General features: G+C 41.9%; 1 protein-coding gene across 7 annotated transcripts in view; it reads left to right on the forward strand.

Annotated features, from left to right (window-relative positions):
* The window catches only part of RIMKLB (ribosomal modification protein rimK like family member B), a 51,315-nt gene extending 48,551 nt beyond the window's left edge, over positions 1-2,764 (forward strand). For all 7 annotated transcript variants that reach the window (XM_038137731.1, XM_038137741.1, XM_038137699.1 and 4 more), the window contains 2 exons: positions 2,248-2,313; positions 2,564-2,764. The gene's annotated coding sequence lies outside the window, so the exon portion shown is untranslated. The remainder of the gene's footprint in view (positions 1-2,247; positions 2,314-2,563) is intronic.
* Positions 2,765-19,934: the final 17,170 nt, after the last annotated feature.

Consider the following 19,934-nt stretch of genomic DNA (forward strand, 5'->3'; position numbering starts at 1 on the left):
AGCTGAAAGTTCCATTGATGCACAAACTAAATGTAGCACCTGCCTGCTTGAATGGGTGGTCATGTGGATGAAAGGTGTTACTGCACTGAGTTTGCATGACAGTAACATTTGGGAAGAAGGGTGTTCCTCTGGCCCTGGACATGGAGTTGTTAGGCCCCAATAGGCCAGTAGCTGCTACTTCTCAGTGTAGTAGGAGAGAGAGGCACATAAATGTATGTGAGCTTTTTTTAATGAGCAGAGACCAAGGTGACTTAGTCACTGGTCAGGAAAGAATTTTATTTTTTTTTAATAAACAGGAAGGCATTTAGAACACTTTCAGATCCTCCGCGGTTCTCCATGTGTCTGTCAGTACAAAAGAGTTCTGGTTTTGGTTTTTTTTGTTTTAGATGTGACATACCCCAAAGCATCCTGTTTTCTGCAGCTTTGATGTGGTAGAGATTTGAAGAAGACAGATTATTTTCCATTCTTCATAGACTTTCACAGGCAGGCAAGGGGTGATATTTGTGAAAAGAGGAAATGGATCGGTTCCTCATGCTGACTGAATAGTAGGTGATGGATTAGGCTGGTAAAAAAGTTAAAATTCACATTACACTCATGCAAGTCATTTTCAAGGTATTTCTGCATCCCTCCTTTGTTCCCTTTAGAAACAGTACAAGTGTTACTAGAATATACAGTCTGCATAGTAATATGTCTGCATTAAGCTCTGCCAAGTCTGTGCATGAAGGGCTTATAAAAGATTTATGTGAATTTCTCTGTCTGCTTTTTTATTTGGAGGCAGGTTGCTGTATGCAGCTATGTACAATATTCTGTCTTAGGGTAATAGATATTTTTTGCTTATTTGGAAGGAGGGAACTGTGTTTGGGCAGTTAAATATATAATACTGTTATCCATTTCTGTAGGAAGCAGAACAGCTGAGAAAAAACATTTTTGTGTTAGACAAATTACAATATAATGAGGTTTTTAATACAGGAATGAAAAAGAAATGTTTTAGTAAAAGGTCATTGGATTTTTTTTCAATAAAGTGTTCTGATAGCAATAAACTAATTTCACAGAATCACAGTATCAGTTAGGTTGGAACAGACCTCTGAGACCATCAAGTCCCAGCCTTTGAACGAACACCATCTTGTCAGGTAGATGGCACTGAGTGCCGCATCCAATCTTTTCTTAAACACCTCCAGGGATGGTGACTCCATCGCCTCCCTGGGCAGCCCATTCCAATGCTTGACAACCCTTCTGTGAACACATTCCTCCTCATACCCAATGTGAACCTCATTCACTATTGTAATGTATAAAATTAAATAATAAATTAATTTATTAATCACATTTGTAAATTTCCAGGCAAACGTGCTAATTTCCAGAATTTATTAGGACAATCCCTCTTGTACAAATTTATCATTTGTTGTTGGAGAGGGAGGGAAGATCCATGTTACATAAGCCAGTAACCCAGTTGTTTCTACCTCTTCGGCCAGTCATGCATCTCTTCTGTGCAGATTTCCTGGAAACAGTGACACTGCTGAGCTTCCTTGGTGCTTAGTTTATCTGTGTTGTAAAACAATAACATTTTGAGGGGAGAGAAACTGAGGAGGTGAAAACTGTCCATGGTGTTACATGTACTGAACAGGAAGGTGCTCTGAAGCAGAGGAAGAAGCCTAAGCAGTAGCTGAATGCACTGTTATCCTTTTGGTTCTGTCATACCAATGTAGTGGGAGGCCAGGAGTGCAGATGAATGTTTCAGTTACACCTTCATGAGGAATGGGAATGTCACACTGACTGTGCAGCTGTATATATTTCATCTGTAAATATTTCATTTACAAGAAGTGTGGTTTGTCCAAGAGGTTGTGTGCAGTTTCCCCTCACTGCTACTGTGCAGAGCACTGCTTGGTGGTCTTTAATCTCTGGATTCTTTCTGTTCAGTGGTATTGTGCATTAAGCCTGAAAATTGCATTTTGTGAGTTTTAGGAGGAAACTCGGTGTGCCTGTGTATGTATTTTCCTATGCATGTAACCAACACAAGGTGACAGAAACAACACAAATGTTATGGTTACCCTGCCCACCGACCTTTACAACATTGTATAGTGCAGTTACAGTGTTATGTAGGGATGCTTGTCCATGCCTAAATGGAAATGGTTGTTTACTGAATGGCAAGTACTGAAGTTTTATCAGTGGAAGAACTAGGCAGGAAAAGTCTGCAGTTTGACTTTGCTAAACTTTTACACAGTTTTTCCTCCACATGAAATATTTCCACAGGAATCTAAGACGTGTGGAAGACTCTGGATCACCAGGTGCAGAGATTGAACTCTACCCACTGGAAAGGTAACAGGAACTAGATTTTATCTTCAGAACACAACCCACACTGCATCTCACTCCTTGACCTGAAAAGACCTTTTCCAAAGTCAGAGGAGGAGTTTGGTACCCATGGCTTAGTCCTTGGTATGTCTGTGTTGCAGCTATCAGGGAAGCCAGATAGGTGCTGGATACAGAGTTTTTTTATTATGTCTGCTTGCATTTCTGATGTTCATATTTTGGAGCAAAGACTAACTTCTTCAATGATTTATTTCTTTAGGTTTTTCTACAGCAGCAGCAGGTCTTCTCTTGCCTCTCTTGGGAACACTTAGCCTTTTGATAATGCCTCCTTCACAATGAAGGGAAGAAATGATGGATCAGCAGGGATGTGCAATGGAGTGATGTCCACATGTGGTGTTAACAGTCATGATGATCCCTATCCCACTAACTTGGAGAATTGAATAAAAAAGTTGAATTGTAATTCATGAGAGTGTGAGATTCTTTTTGCACCATCTCCCCTTTTTTGAAGGGCTGGTTAACTTGAGAAATCTGTTGATACTGTATCAAAGCTGCAGCTAAGCCAGAAGAGTAAAACCTATTGGGTATTCTTCAATAACCAATATTCTTCAATACCCAATATCACTTTATTAACCATTTTTCCCCTCCAGGAATGTCATTCCTAAGAGTTTGAAATGCTTTATATTGAATGAATAATCTTCCCAAATGCCTTAGAAACTTTAGCATCAGGCCTTTGGTTTTATCAGTCATGTTACAAGTTCACCTAAGTCACTGAGGATACAAGTCTCCTGAGTTTCAAAAGTGAAGTCACCATACTGATCATGTTGTACTTCGTGGTCACTTGGTGACTGCTAGAGAAAAAGAGAAGCAACTTGGTTAACCTACCAGAGATAACGTGCCTTTGGATTTTGAAGCCACAGTGGCAGGGCTTGTTATAGACATGGGCATGGACATTCTTACTGTCTGTTGTTTCTGAAGACAGCTAATCTTACCATGGGTTATAGATCCTGCACATGGCTTTCTTGGTTTGTTAGTGAAGCACTGTAAAGAATTAGACACATACTGATGGCATTTTCATGATGTGCCTACTTGAAATTTGTACAAAATTTACAAAAGTGAAGCAAAAAAGGGAAGCAAGATGCTGAGTTGGTACATTATCAGTAAACACCTCTTATCCTTGACATTGTTCCTGTTCCTTTCATGGATATTCATTTCATGTAAATTTTAATTCCTGTTTTCTGTGTGCTTGTTCTAGTAATTTACATGTGAATGTACCTAGGAGTGTGGCTGGTAGCTTGTCTGAAGCTATGCCTTTGCTGCAGTAGCTGCAGTTTATGGTTGGATTTTTTGCAAATCTGTGTGTCACACTGTTCCTCTGGCACTCCTGTGAGCAGGTGGAATGGCTGCCCCAACATAGTAATGGCCATTTCATCTCCTGTGGTTCAGTGCCTGTTTGTGTACTGATGCATATGCTGATGCTTCATGAAGTGCTTTTCTGCCTTAATATTTCATGCTTAAAAAGTAGAACAGCTGTGAACTTTCTAAATTCCTTCTTAGTTTCATATATCCCATCTTGCTAAGCTGCTTCCAGGCCTTGTATGTATTTCAGTTCTCTTATATTTTTGTGGGTGTTCAGCAGTGTTCTCTGTTCTGCTGCCTCAAGTGTGCTCCTCCTGCCTTCGTAGTCTTTTTTTTTCTTTTTTTAAATTTTTTTTTTGTTTCCTCCCTGGTCTTTTTTTCTGCTCTTAACTGGCCCCACATGTTTTTATCCTTGTCCCAAGCACACATGCACATATGGTAGCCAAAGAATATTTCTTACTCAGTGTCTGTCACAAATAACCATTCTTTGTATTACTCTAAGAGTGTATTTTCCTTTTTTCAGAGTGAGAAATGCTCTCTTACTACACATTTCCTTTTGGTATTTCACAGCCCTAAGTGTGTTAGAAGTAAAATAGAAATTAAAAGAAGTTTATCACTGTGTAATGTCTTAGTAGTGAGTGAAAGTTAGCAAACTGCAGTACTGAGGAGAAAGTTCCTGCCTTTTGCACTCATTTATCTGTCTTTGTTGAGAGGGATTGGTCCTGCAATCCATCTCTTCCTGTACCTCACTTAAAAGCTCAAATTCAAGAGCTGTGGTCAAGAATCTGTTGGTGTCGTGTAAATTTTTGCTTTCCTTTGTCTTTCTTATCTTCCTTTGAATTGAAGTACTGGGTATCAACAATTAAATAGTAATTGGATATTCATGACACAACATTTTGATATTACTTGTAGAGTATAGTGAAAACAGAGTAGTAATAGTTCAGTAGGGATAGTACTGACCTGTGCTGTGATGATCAGGGTGTAAACAGTTCCTTTTGCATGTCTGCATTTCCTATTAATTGGAATTGTGCTGTTGTGCCAGCTACAGAAGTGGAGTACTTGCAAAACTCTGCTTTGCTTAGTGTGATGAGATCTTGGGGTGGGGTGTATTTGTATTGAGGCCAGACTTGGAGAGAGGTTGTAATTTTGTTTAGCATTAGATCTGGAAAACCTCTGTAACTTGTCTGGACTGCATTCCCAGTTGTGCATGATGTAAACAGACAGCTATGTCTTGACCACTGTCTTCTTTTATTTTTCTGGGTCATTTTCCTTATATTTTGCCTTATCACCTTGGCTGCTTCTCCAATCCACTCTTTCCCTGTCTAGACAACTTGGTTTATCACTGTGCATTTAACTCCAGGTGGTCTGCACAATCTAGGTTTGGAATCAGACATCGCATCATCATGTCTCTGACCCTCTCATCCCATGCTGTCACCACTTCAGTATTTTTGCAGACTCAGCTTTGGAGGCTGCCCTGCTGCGATGGTAATGTTGAGAAGGGAGAGCCTGCAGTGCAACGACCAGGTCACCTCAAAAGCCTCAAGTGTGGAATGCTTGGGAGAGAGGCTGCCACTGTGTGCTTCTTTCCCCTGCACTGACCCCCTTAGTTTAGCTGGTGGTGCGCAGGCCAGTCTGATAAGCACAGGCTGATAAGCTCACCCCTACACTGCTTCCTGGCTTGGGCACTTCAGCCTAGATGTGGGCTGGTCGCGGAGATCGGCCATCACCGGGTCACTGCTGCTGTGCTCTTCTGTGCTTTGCGCGTGCCTGGTGCTGAGATTCAGGCAAGCTCCTTGGTCTCCTGAGTGTTTGCCCTCATCTGCTTTGGATCTGTTATCCCGGTTGGTGGAAGGGAGTTGAGTAAGTAGTACTGGGCTCCAAAATCATGTTAAACACATTAGGAAGAGTTTCTGTCAGAGATGGAGTACACCTCCATATTTTTCTCAGCATTTTAATTTAAAAAAATAATTTTTATATTTTATAACAATACTTCTGAAGATTTCTAATGAAGGCAAAAGTCTTCCTTCTAGTTCTGCTCATATTTTCCTTCCTGGAGGGCGTATATAGCAGCTGCCGGAGCTGTCTCTAGGGAAGAACCTGCTGCTTCTTCCCTACAGCCCCCAAGATTCAGGAGAAAAAGATAGGGATACAGTGATATTCTTCCAAGGGAAAAGACTGGGAGGCTGCTCTCTAGCATTCCTGGTAACCATCCATGTTCAGCAGCTTAGCAGTAACAACAGTTGTCCCTAACAGGATGATATAGGAAGCAGGGAAGGAAAGGATAGTATCCCTTACAGCTATGATGTCACTAATGGACCAGAAGTCACATTTCTGTGGGGATGAGGGAGGGTGGAGAACTTGGGCTTTTGGAAAAATAAGAAAAACAATCTCCACAGTTTTCTAGTGCCTTCTTTCCAGACTTGTGGATAGTGCTGTGTTACAGGGAAGAATATCTGCTTAATCTTCCCTATAACATCCCTCTGCACAGCTTTCTGTGGTCCTGTATGCAAGGTAAGACTCTGAGGGAAGAAGAACTCTCAGAATCATTTAAAATGTTCTCTGCAGCCTGAATGGTTTTGTGTCTTGGATTGGGGAATCTCTCGTCTTAGCCCAGTCTTAGTAACAGCTCATGTATTTTGAAAACAGCTGAATTTGTGAGCAGTGAATGGAAATGAAGAATTGCAGCCCAGTTATGAGACTTCACTCTGGAACAAGAAACCCTTGAAATAGGAGAGGAGGCCCAGTAGAGGGAAGGAAAGAAAGTGTTTTCAGTATCTAAATTTCCAGATTTACTTAGGGGTATGTGTGCAACTTTCTGTTGTAACACTGCTGGCTCTGATACCATTAGTTGTCACATGGAGTCACTTCAGGTGGGAGATGTTAAAGGAGTCCGGCCTTGGTTAGATGCAGGTGACTGATGTAGAAGCAAAAGGATAAGATGGGTTCCTAATGATGCTTTCCTGTTGAAACTCTACTCCTGTTCCTCCCATTGCTCTACTAAGATACCTTTTTGCGTTGTGATTTGGTAAGAGGCTTTTTTGCTTTAATTTCCAAGTTCAAACTGTTGCAGATTTCTCTCCTGCAACCAAATTAAGGTCTTAAGACTGGCCATTGTTTTAAAGATGTCTGTGTATCTGTTACCTCACCTGAAAGGATGAGGTTGGGGCACAGAATTACATTTTTCTGCTCAGTTTTGTGGGCCATGGTTAATGTCCCATTGTGAAAGGCAGTCTTGCATCGCTGGTGTGGAGCCCCTGCTGGATTTTACACCATCTGAGTTAGCTGTGTTTCCTTGGAGGTTTAGTCACTCATTGAGATGAAGCTGGCATTCAGCCTGGGTTACTATAGACATTACCAGCGATGAGCCTACTCTGGAAGGCAAATAGCCAAAGCAGATAACAAATGTGACAGGACACAGGAAAAGAGCATGTCAGTAGCTATGAGTTGTAACTCATCTGTGGTGCAGTGACAGCTATCCAGGCTGTAGAGTCCATTGGATGGAAAGACATGAAAACAACCAAGATTTTATCTGTTGGCTGGCCACTATTCTTTGCACGCATCCTGTTTTTCACCTTCTTATAGGGAATTACTGCCAGAGTCACACCACATTTGCAGGTGGAAATGTTTTTTCTTGAGCAACTGTGCAGTGACAGGAAGGGCAGCAGGGACCCACCTGCCCAGGCTTAGGTGCACTTTTCTTTGTCACAAAGGGAGCCCCCAGTGAGCTACGTGCAGCTGAAGATGCCAGGAACAAAAGCAAGGATGCAGCCCCAGGAATTTAGCATTGAGGACACTGGAGATCCATTTTTGAACATGTTTTTAAGGCATCCAAGTATTGCAAAATTACTAGTCATAGCCATCAACTTTTGATTAAATTTCCATCTCTTTCCTTTAGCCCACATGATTGGTATTTAATGTCACTGCATTCAGTGTCCCTTGGAGCAGAACATGCTGTGGTGCATTGTTTTGTGTAGAGTTGGCAAGCCGGTCATAATGTGTTGCTTTGGTTGCCTGGAGGAGTTCAGCATCTTTTAATTACATGTTTTTGGAAGCGTACTTTAACAGATGTAACCCTTAGGAGCTGGAACAGTGAGGATGAGAAGCAAGCTGGTTTGGAGGGATTTGGAAGCAGCTGTTGTGAGCCCAGAATGGTGAAGTGCTTTCAGAGAGGTAAAATTCATGCTCATATGCAATCCTACCCTTGGAAGCTTTTTCTACAATTCTGATCTTCCCCATTGCTTCTGGAAACCCTCCCAGAGTTTTGGATACATTCCCCTCAGGGCAGCAATGCTCCCCTGTCACTGAACTTCAGATAAATCCTATCCTAACGCTGCACTTGTCTTTTGCATGGAGAGGGTGTGGGCCAGCAGAGTTTGCTTTTCTCATTGGCGTGTCAGTAGAGCTGCCAATCGTGTCTGATTCCAGTCGTGGTTTTGTCACAGGCACCTACCAAGGACTGGTGTTTGAATGGCATCTTCTGAGGTGAAAGAGGTGAATTCCAACATCCGTAAGTCACTTCTAACTGTGCTGGACCTGGATCTTGTTTTGCCAAGTGCACATTGGACCCATTAACTTAATGGAGAGTAGGAAACACAAACATGGGAAAAAAATCAAGCCCAAGATGTCTGAATCACATATTAACAGATACATCTTAAAGCAGAGATCTCTTTTACTTATTTCTGCTGGTGTACATAGTAAATACAGGAAACAAGACAGCTTATCCTACTGCATTGCAACGGGTTTCAGTTATCTCTGGCTAAATCAGTACATTTCAGTGGATGTGATGGGTGAAAAACATCTCCCAAGAGGGTGAGTTCATTTTCTTGAGGCTGTGTTTCCCTCTGCTGGTGTGGAGTTAATACTGCTGATGGTTTTTTTTCCTCAAAACCAAGCTTCTGAAGCTACTATTTTCTCATACTCCCATGAAATATTTAAACTTGTCCCTCATCATAAGGATGATTCCTTATATCCAATCTAAATCTACCTTCTTTCAGTTTAAAACTTTGACTCTTGTCCTGTTCCAGTGTGTCACCACCCTCACAATAAGTAATTTTTTCCTAATGTCTGATCTAAAGCAAATATCTTTCAGTTTAAAGGCATTCCCCCTCGTGCTATTACTGCATGCTCTCACTTGTGAAATGTTCCTCTCCAGCTCTCTTGTAGCACCACTAGGTACTGGAAGGGGCTCTAAGGCCTCTCTGGAGCCTCCTCTTCTCCAGGCTGAACAATCCAAACTCTTTTGGCCTGTCTTCACAGCAGAGGCTCTCAAGCCCCCTGATCAGCTTTGTGGTGTTTTCTGGACTCTGAACAACAGGTCCACATCCATCTTATGCTGGGGGTACCAGAGATGGATGCAGCACTCCAGGTGGGGTTTCATAGGAGTGGAGTAGAGGGTGAGAATCTACTCCCTCGACCTGCTGCCCACACTGCTTTTGGTGCAGCCCAGAATACAGCTGGCTCTCTGAAAAAAAACTCCACTGTGTGTAAGAGCCTGGACTATCTGACAGCATTAAGCAAGCACAGGGAATGAAACTATTTAAGTTAGAGAGCTAATGTGTTTTGAGATCTGAATATCATAGATCCAGTAAATTTGCTGGCTATGCATCTGCAGGGAAGGCAAGCTGTTGTCAGACCATTTAAGCAAGACAGCCTCTGTATTCCACACAGGAATGATCTCTGCAGGTGTATTTTGATCCTAAAGCACCTAGAGAACTCTGGGTATTCCGTAGATACTTATCTCCTCCAAGGTGGGCCTCTTTCTGACCAAAGACAACACAGATTGTTTTCCTTTTGTTCTTCTTAACAGAAGGCTCAATATCAATAGCAGGTAATTCAGAGATTTCCTTAGCTGTTACACAGCACCTCTCAGTGTAAGTGGGGTTCGGGAAGGAGTAGAGAAGACACTGCTCAGTGGTATCAATTTCAGTTTAAGCCTGAGAGCTCTGGGCTTTATATTCTCTGTCCACACAATCACCAGAAGTCATTACTGCTACTCAAAATGATTGTGTGTTGCAGAATTTAGAATTACTGTTCCATCAAGACTGGTATTCCTCAGCTTATATTGTGTAGTATTTCTGAGGGACATCTATGAAAACAAAATTGTTTTACAGATACCTAGACAATGCTACAGCAAATCTCTTCTGTGCCAGAACTGTTAAGTGGAAATATTTTTCAAAGCTGGAAAAGAAAGTGCTTTAGACAATCTTCACATTCAGTTCTTCAGAGTGTTTGTCATTGTTAGAACTTATTTTACTGTAGGAGAGAGTTCCATTCAATAGCCATATCTGCCTGCTACTTACCAGTGCAATAAAAATCCAGTGTCTCAGACCAAGCCAGGAAGATTTAATCCCTGTAGCACTTCAGGTCTTTCAACCCTTCACAAAACCATTGTTTGAACCACTATTTTCTTCTTCAGTCTATTATTTATTAACAAAGATGGCTTTTTAGTGGTTATTATTTCAGCTTGCAAAGACAAACTGTATGTCAAAATCAAAGTTTCCAAAGTATTCTATTCAGAACCATGAAACATAATCCCATATTTATCTAAAAAAATTGTGCCAGACTTTTATGATGATAAAGACTTAGGAATGCCTTTGCTTTTAAGTTTGTTTTGTGTAGTTGCGTTTTTTCCCAATGAACCTAATCATTCTGAAATTAAGCAAAACTCTCACACAGTTGTGAATTGACATTCTAAGCCCTAAGACTCCAACAAAAGGAGATCCCTTAGCAGGTTCTTTGATTATACCTTCTTTTGACAGCACAGAACATTTGGATCAAAGGCCAGCAGACACATCCAGCTGGAATAGCTTATTCCATAAACAAGCGGAATCTTCCACTGCATGGTCCTGTAGGCACTTTCCAGAGCTGCTGCAAGCATTACCTGCCAGTTGTAGGGAGGGTAGTATTCAGATGAACTCCCAGCTCAGTACACTGAGCCAAGACCAGGCTGTAGCTCATTACCATAAGTGGGATCCACAAAAAAAAAGGTTTGTTTTTGAATTTCAGGACTTACTGATCTATTACTGGATTTCAGCAAGTGAAAATCCCATGACACATCTTGTACTTTGTCTGTGACTTTAACATTCTAGAAAAATAAGAAATTCAGTGAAGACAGAAGGGGTTATTCTACTCCTTATTGCTTGGGAGTGGGACTCAAAAGTATGTTGGGTACACATTATCCTTGATGCAGAAATATTTCTAAGCTGCTGTGTGTGCAGCTCCTGTGTGTCTGTGGGTGCTTGAGAAGTTGTAGCTCAGCATAGAGGTGGTTCAGCACGATTGTTTTCTTGTTCCCACTGGTTTCTAGGCTGAGAGCTCCTTGTCCCCCACCTTTCAGTGGTTTTCTCTTTCTTGGCTTCTGGCTGTATATATAAACTTCCCAATAATTTATTTCCCTGCTTTTCCTGTAGTCTCAGTCCTGCTGGTTCTGGTTCTTAGAGAGTTCTGTGGCCAAGTCTGGCAATTCACAGCCGCTGTTTGCAGGCTGTCCTGCAGTCATCCACCCCTTTTGTGTGCCTCTGGGTGCTGCTTTTGACACTTCAGCAGCTGAGCATCATCTGCCTTTCACTTACTGAGTGGTAATGCAGAGAAAGAAGTGAAGGTTTTGAGCAGACCAGGCCAATACCTGTCTCAACACAGGCATTTGCTTCTTGCTGTTGGAGCTACATCTGTCCTCACTTTTGGAGTGCTAAAAAGGGATTTGCCAAGTTGCTGTGTGGGGATGGTACATGTGGTGGGTTAGTCAGCACTGCAGAGGGGCTTCAGCAACCTCTTAAACTCCAGCATGTTCTGAGAGAGCCTGTGCTTGTTTCCAAGCTGCAGTTCCAACATGAGCCAGGTATAAGGAAGGATCTCTGGGAAATTTTGATGTTGAAATTCAATGTTACAGTTCACTACCTTCATACTTGGGAAAGCCTGCACTTTGTGGCAGAAGCTTTCAAAGTGTTTGGTGCAAGGAAAATTCAGCCCTGGAGAATGTGACCCAGGACCAGGAACTGCAGCTGAAACAGCTGGCCACTGTGAAGGGAAGGAACCTTAATGAGGTGCTACAGTTTTGCTTAGAGTTAACCTGGATTCTCAAGTAATTTCTGGCCTGTGTAAGAAACAGGTTTTGCATGGTCTATGTGTGTGCAAACACACCCTGTGGTTATTGCACACGTGGAATGAACCCCAAGTTTGCTCAGAAATAAAAGTTGCAGCCACAATTATGGAATCTCCTTAGGTAATCCCTTCTGAAACAGTAACTGCTCAGCCTGTGTGTAAAGAGGGCATGTTTGCCTGCAAGGCACAGCTATATTAGTGACATTCCTTTACTCCGGAAAGCAGATGTTTCCTAGGGAGCAAACTGCCCAATAGTTCCTGATTATCCACATTTCAGTATTCGAGTGGAGCCAGCTCTGGGCAGAAATCCGAAGTGCCAGGTATTTTGCTTAGGCTATAGATGAGGAGAAAGAGGATTCTAAAAGCCCAGTAAAGATTTCTATAGTAAAATGCTCCCTTGATTTTTATTATCTGATGTTGTTGTCCAACTTCAAAAACATCTTTTGTTCTTGTTAATTGATTCAACATCTCATTATTTGTCTGCAGCTGATCTCATTTTGCTTTGAGGCAGAGAAGTGCTTTGCCTTCAGAGCTGTCTGTCTTCCAAGTCTGTTGTCTGCAATTTCTGAGCATGCCTTTGTAGTTTCTAAGTCCTAACTGAAATTAAACTGTAAAATTTTCAATAGTTAGTTCCAGGCAAAGTCCTGAATGAAAAGCAATGGACTTGGGTTCTCTGAATTAAGGAAAACTACTCAAGAAATTAACTGTCCATGGGAACATGCAGCTTTTAGACATCACAAGGGAAGACAGGGATGCCAGCAATGAAACTCAATGTCTTGTACCCATGACTGATGGCAGCAAAGTGTATATGAATGCTGTCTTAGAAGGGTCTGTGGGTCCCTTTTTCCTCCCCTTTTTGGGTGCCTTACTTTGTGGAGACAGGGTGTTCAATGCAAGCAGCCAAAAAAAAAAAAAAAGAAAAAGAAAAAAAGAAGTTCAGGCACTTTCCACTCTCTCCTATGGCCATTATGGTGGCTGTGAACAGTTTCAGAGCAAAGAGCACCTGGAGATGCTGGGGACAGAACATGTGAGACAAGATGGCCACAGTTCCCTGCATATGCTGGAAAAGCCCTGGAAATTGATATAGAGTTCCCAGAGTTTATTTGCAGTCATTGTGGGACTCTTGCCTTAAAATATGAGGTTAAGTGCTCAGTGGAGGTTTCTTGGAATCCCAGTTTGTCAGAAACTTTATTCCACCTATTGCCTGCTAAGTTTGTCTCCTAAGGAGATCTGAAGTGGAGGCAGAGAAGGCAAAGGACAAAACATTAGAGAATGAGAAAAGGCAGCTCAGGGAAAAAGATGAGCAAAGACACACTGCAAGCAAAACATCCATCTATTGCTCCTGGCATGTGGTCTTGGGGACCTGTCACAAAACACACGAGGGTCTTTGAGTGGACCACACTTCAAGTCAAATGTTTTTAAAAAAACTTCAGGATAGGGTCTCCTTCTCAAATAATGAAGGGGCAGTTTTCTTAATGGCTTTTATTGCTCTTTCCAGTATTGCTGAGAAGTCCTATTGCTAAATAGGATTTATTGACATTCAGCCTGAACTTGCCATCACCCTTCAGCTTTACCTACTCTCCTGTTCAGCTTTACTCTAAACATTTTTCTGCTGCCATGATCTTAACAACTTTCAATCACATCTAGGTTGTGATTCTGCTTCCCTGTCTTGAAATTCACGATCTTTTTATGAAGCTAAAATCATGTCAAGGCAAACAAAATGTGTTGTAAAAAGATATAATCTTTATCTTCCCCTCTCTGGCCTTTCTGATTTTCATCTGTGTTTCTCACTGTTGTCCTCACTTTAAACTGGAAATCCTCAGGCAGTTCTTCCAGAGCTGCTTGCCTGTTAAAATAAATAGTGAAATGTGGCTTCATGGAAACTCTAATGTCCTAAGGGCCTGAATGCCAAGTCCCTGTGCACAAGTTGAAACAAAAGAGATAATTTCGGCTGGACAGACATTCTTGGTATTTTACAAGATGCCTGGAGACACGCTGGGAACACAGTATGGAATCAGGGTGTCAGTGAGAAGAGTAGAACCATTTTCAGAGCATCCAGTTTTGTTTAGCTGAGACAATCAGGCAGTAGTAGTTAAAAAGTTAAGAGAAAGTCTCATATATCTATTTGCAAGTTTTTTTTTTTTTTTAAATAAATTCCAGCATCCAACAGCTGGTGGGGACTGTGTCTGTCAGCTTTGCAATGGGGTTAAAAACTTAAAAACTTCCTTGAGGTCCTCCCGTGGTTCTTGGGATACTTCCCAGAAATCACTCCACCTATATGCAAGGACAGGAAAAATCAGAGTATGTTGGTATGGGCTTGTCAATACATAGAATTATAACTTATTTCTGAAACTTGTGTTCCTTGGTTCATTAGCTGTGACTGAAGTGTGTTGAAAGAGGAGCTTCCCTGTTATTAACTCCAACAACATCTTGACTTCCAAATATATGTGACTGGAAAATTGCAGTAGTGGTCATTCAAGGTTACAGTGCTGTGCAAATATGCAAGACTTAAAAAAAGCCACAAAGGAAATCATAGGTCTAGGCATATGTGTACATTCAGCATGCAAAAAGAGGGATATAAGCAACTTTTGTTGGAATCCTGGAGCTTCCAGGCTACTGTAATACCTACTAGAAGGCAGATGAATGGAAAATAACCTGCATGCATCAATAAAACATAATTTTACTTTTACGATCTGAATCTCAGCAAGCAGTAGACCCTCCAAAATTTAAATGTGTAGAAAATCTTCAGAAAAAGCTCATTCTGAGCAGTGGAGAATTGTTTCCATTGTTCTCTCTCGACTTTTTGCAGCCTCCCCTGTGAACAGCCTCATTCCAGCAACTGCTTTCCTCTGGCTAAGCGAGCTGTTCATCCAGCTGCCTAACTGATTACTCTTTTCTTTCCCTGTTATCGTGTTGTCTCTATAGGATTTAGCATCTGAAAAGGTTTCAGTCTGTCCCACCCACCCCATGTGGGGCCTAACAGTGACAACAACTCAAACTGTGCCCTGGCTTCTCCAGCATCAAACTGGCATGCTTGAAAATCAGGGCTGTAAGACCAGATCAAATTGATTCCTGGTGACAATCTGATTTCCCTCAAATCAAGGTATCTGGGAGAGATCCCAGGACATTGTGCTCCGTGTGTCTTGGAACCACGTTTCCTAGGTGAGGCAATCAGTACCTTTGAGCTGTCTGCTAAAGCTCCCATAAATGTGCCATCAAACCCCATACCTGTGATTTTCTGCCACTTCAGGCTCACTAGGAATAGCAGCCAGGGCACAGAAGTCGTTCTGCTGTGCTGGTGAGTTTTAGACAGAGCTTGGTCTGCTGAGAGCACCTACCTGGTAATATTCAGGAATTTTCCCCACCTCAAGTGCTTTACATCTTTGGATAGATGTTGTATGAAAGGTCTGATGGAAAAGCATAGCAAAGGCACAGGGAATACCATGGGAAGAGGAAGGGAAGGAGACTGCTAGCTTGGTTTGAGTGTTCATGTATTATTCTTCACGTAGGGGGCTGAGGATATAGTAGGTGCCTAGTAGGTGTACGTAGTTGGATATAATGTGATATGGGAACCACAAAGAGCAGTTATGAGATTTTTTCCCCCATGAGTAGTGCAGCCAAAAGGCCTTAAGGAGGGAGAAGCTGGACATTTTTGTGATTTAGTATTACTTTTTTGGGCGGACTGTAGCAGGGGTTTTGAAAAGCCACTAGCAATCTTGTGCTGAGAAATTTTTGATAGAACTACTTGAGTAGATACAATTTTCCTCTCCAGTTTCACCCTCTCTTTCCTGTTCTTTGTAAGGTAGAAACAGAGGATAGGGATAGTGAAGACCTCCTCCTCTCATTCCACTTGCCACGGGATTTTCCCTGCAAGGAACAGCTAGTCACTGCCATAGAGTCACAGAAGGCCTAAAGAATTACTTCAGATGTACCTGCCTAAAGATGTCCAGGATGAATCTCATGCTCAGTAAGTCATGCTCTCTCACCATAGCTGGGTGTTTGTCTTTATTTCTTTTCCTCCATTTTTTTTCAAGAGGAGTTTGCACGTAGGAATCATGTGTATGAGCTGGGGACATACTGTCAGAGGGACTATTTACACCTGCAGCCATAGTGCAGCACCCCAGGAGACACCTCAGAGCCAGGGGCGTGCTTTGGGTGCTGCCCTGTGCTGGAGCAGGGGCTCTGCATGGATTGTGATCCTGACCCTGAGGATCACTTCTTCTTTGGGAGAAGTGGGAGGGGGACTTATGCATGAGGCAGTGGTGTCCAAAGCCACGATGCTGTGGGCAATGGCAAAAGTGGTCCTGACTGCAGCTTTTGTCCTCTATGCTTAGCTCAGACAGCGCTGGAGGTGGTTGCTGGATACAGTCAGATGTCCTCCTATCCCACATCATCTCTCCACCCCTTCGTGCTGTTGGTTCTCTTCTTCCAGGCATAGTAACTATCTGTGACCTTTGCACTCATTGCTTAGATATCCCCAGGTGCATTTCTTTGTTGCTGCACTTTTTGCTGTCTGATCTTGTTGTATTTTTCATGGCATTAAGAGAGGATGAAGGAATGGAAAAGATTTTCAGAGAGGGGAGTTTTCAACTGGACATGCACTGCACTTCTTTTCGAGGTTGTGGGAATGACTGGCTTGTTGTGGATCTTCAGAGATTCCTTGACCTCGAGAAGGATGTTGAAAGTATGGAAAGTTGCTTCTGAAGTGAAGGGCACTGCATCCTTTTGCATGCAGGAACACCTCTGAATTCAATGGCATAACTAGGAAGGCAAGTCTTGGTGGGCTGGGGAAGGACTCTAGGAGCGGGGAACAGTGTTAGATCGGGCTGATTAGACTCTGACTTCCTTCTTTGTCCTAGTTCTGAAGTTCCCTCTCTCCATCTCTCCTTTCTCCTGTGGCTCTGTTCCCAGCCCCTCACCAACAGACAGTACTGGGAAAAGAGCTGGAGTCACAACTGCAATGTTTCTGAGGTCAACTGGTCAATTGAAGTGCTATAAATTATTTGATTAAATAGATTTCAATGAACAAATAAGAAGCCTTTATTTAATCAATTTCATCTTCTTTTGAGCTGGTAACCAGTACACACTGAACAAATATTGTCAACGTTGCCTTTTAAACCTATTTTTGCTATCCAAAAGTGTGTGCTGTGGCTGTGCATGTTTGATCAACCCTGCTAGGTTAATGTTTTAGAGCATTCACTTTTTACAGTTTTTCATGACAAGAATATAATGAGATAATTTTTTTTTTTCATTCCACAATTCATTCCTGTACAGCTTAATGGAATCTAGACTTCAATTACTGCACAAATCCCATAGCACCTAAAAATCATCATCAAATAAAGCTACCTTAGATGTTTTGGATTCATTGAAAGTAAGCTTGTCTAAACATATTTGACATTTACATGGATTCAATTTAAACAAGGCAAGATTTATCTCTCAAAAATAATTAACTGATTGATTTTTTTTCCTCTCTCTTTTTCTGGTCAATGTGTTCCTCAGTGTTTCAGAAATCATAGAGCTTAGCTCCTCACAACTAGTTCCTATTTGCAGATACAGAGGGCAAAAGAAATTTCCATGCTTTTGCAATCCCCAAAGGCTTTTTCAATTTGAATAAGCTAGTCAGTACTTTGAACCAGGTGAATAAACAGGAAAAAAAAAAAAAGGAAATAGTCTGTGGAGGAATGAACAGACCTCTCTTGTTAAAAACTGGCTGAACACTTTTGTAAAGTGTTTTCTGGGCATTCACCACTGACTTTTGCTTACTCAATAGTCTGCCTTTAAGACATTGTAGTAAACCTGTAGGGCTTTATTAACTTTTTAACTGTAATTACTTGACTGTATTCTAAAACAAAACTCACCCCCCTCATAGTAAATAATTTATTCCTTATATCCAAACTAAATCTACCCTCTTTCAATTTAAAATTTTGCCCCTTGTGCTGTCACTCCAGGCCTTGCTAAATACTCTCCCTCCACCTTTTTTATAAGCTCCAGTTAGTACTGGGAGGCTGCTCTAAGGCCTCTCTGGAGCCTTCTCTTCTCCAGGCTGAATAACCCTGACTATCTCAGCCTGTCTCCATAGGAGAGGGGCTCCAGCCCTCTGATCAACTTGGTGGCCTCCTCTGGACTTGCACCAGGAGGTGAATGTCATTCTTGTACCAGTGTCCCCAGAACTGGATGGAGCACTCCAGGTGGGGTGTCACTAGAACAGGGCAGTGAATAATGCAGGTGAACATGGAAAACTGGTTCTAAGGTCTGAAACTGAGCCTGTAAAATGGTATGCTTTTTTTTTTTTCTTCTTCTTCTTTTCTTTAGTCCTGCAGGCCTTTATCCTTTATCCCAGGGTCTGGTTTCTTCTCTGCAATGTCTCAGGTCAGTTTGCTAGAAGTATTCCCGTAGATGAGTTTTGTTAGGTTTTTCCACTGAGGAGTTAATTGGATGTAATCAAAGTTGCCAGTTAACTGAGAAAATAAATGGCTTGGTCAAAAATTAAGAATCTACCCTAAGACCTGACAAATGTTCCCACAACTACATTACAAGTAGTTAAATCTCCACCATGCTTTTTCAAGGTGGAACTTGCTTTACATAGGACCCCAAACTTTACCACTAGGGTCTGGTTTGGGTTTTGATTCTTTGTTAAGACTAGAGATGATTTCTAAGCCACTGTGTTAAGAACTGGAAATGTTGTGGGCTTGGCTGAGCCAATTTATCAATTTGTAAACAGTTTTCAACTTCTGTAAGTGCTTATCTTATTTGATGACCAGATTTGAATTAACAAGTCAGGATGTTGTGGTTCGGAGGAGTCACCATGCCTGGAGTTCTGCTGAGATTTCCTCCCTTTGGTGGGGTAAGAGAGGTGAAGCAAGAGCCAGGGGTTTGGTGTGGGGCCAAGAAAGTTCAGAAGGGAATAGACTCTTTCAATGGCATGTGTGGATTTTCTGGGTGTTAGCTGGTGCTCTAGTTACTGCTCCCTTTGTGAGAAGTATGCAAAGTTGCAGGTCTCAGGGTTCACATACGTCCTTTTAAGAGAAATCCATGCCTTGCTTGGGGTTTGAGCACCTTCTTATGACAGTTTCCAAAATCCCTCATGCATCATTTTGAAATTTGCCCAAACTGAATTCCAACTACAGAAATTAAAGCCTACAGTCTGAAGCCAGGAAAAAAAAAAAGAAAAAAAAAAAAGAAAAGAGATTTGCAGCTCTTTGAATGATCTTAGTATAGGGGCCAAGCATTGAGAAAGGCATAGAACAGTTTACACTATGTTGCCTTCAAGCTTTCTGACCCAGTCAGCTCCTGCTCCTTTTGCTGTGTTTGTCCAGGTGTGTTCTCAATTCCTTGCTTGGTTTTGGTGCAATGGACAAATTTGCTGTCAAGGTAGAAGAAAGAGGGTGCAGCAGTCTACTTTGCCATTGTGGAGAGATTCTTTAAAGGGATTCCATTATGTTATGGATGCTAGTCAGTTTGCAGAAGCACTAAGGCCTGGCAGATTTTTATGAACCTTATATGAACTGTGAAATATCCTAAATGCAAAAGTTTTCTTCACTACCAGAACACAAGGATAACAAATCTCATTGTCTTTGAAAATGCTACACAGCAGTTATGGAGTGGGCTTCTGTGTGTGTAAGAGGCGAGTCGGAAATGTCAGTGATGAGAAGCATGAAATTTGTGATTGGAAAGAAGGCAACAACAGAGGAGGCCCAAGGCCTGTATGATATTGGTGATAAGTGTCTAGAGGAGGATGAAGAGTGATTCAGTTACTTTGATGAATTACTCTGCACTACACCCTCTCCAACAGATGTGCTTCTTCAAAGAAAGTGAGGACTTCCTCCCCTCTGCACGGTCTCCTATCAAAGTGCTCTGCAGACATCAGTACTTCTCTGGTACTCTTCTCATGCAGTTCATTGAGACCATGGCCTTTTTATTTTCTTCAAAGATATTAGAACACAGGAGAGATTTCTGAGGTCCTTTTCCTCATTCTGAACCATGGACAATGTTATCAATTTATCATATGTATGACCTTTACTGAGACTTCTCTTCTTCCTTTTCAGTTTTTGATTCAGGTTTTAACTGTGGAGAAGAGGTTTCTATATGGTTTTGCATTGCCAGTATGGACTGTGTCCCTTGCTCCAGGTGAAGTCTGTTTTCAGGAGGAATAGATCCCTTAGTCCCCATGGGAA

This window comes from Motacilla alba, chromosome 1, assembly GCF_015832195.1.
Source record: "Motacilla alba alba isolate MOTALB_02 chromosome 1, Motacilla_alba_V1.0_pri, whole genome shotgun sequence".
Taxonomy (NCBI): domain Eukaryota; kingdom Metazoa; phylum Chordata; class Aves; order Passeriformes; family Motacillidae; genus Motacilla; species Motacilla alba.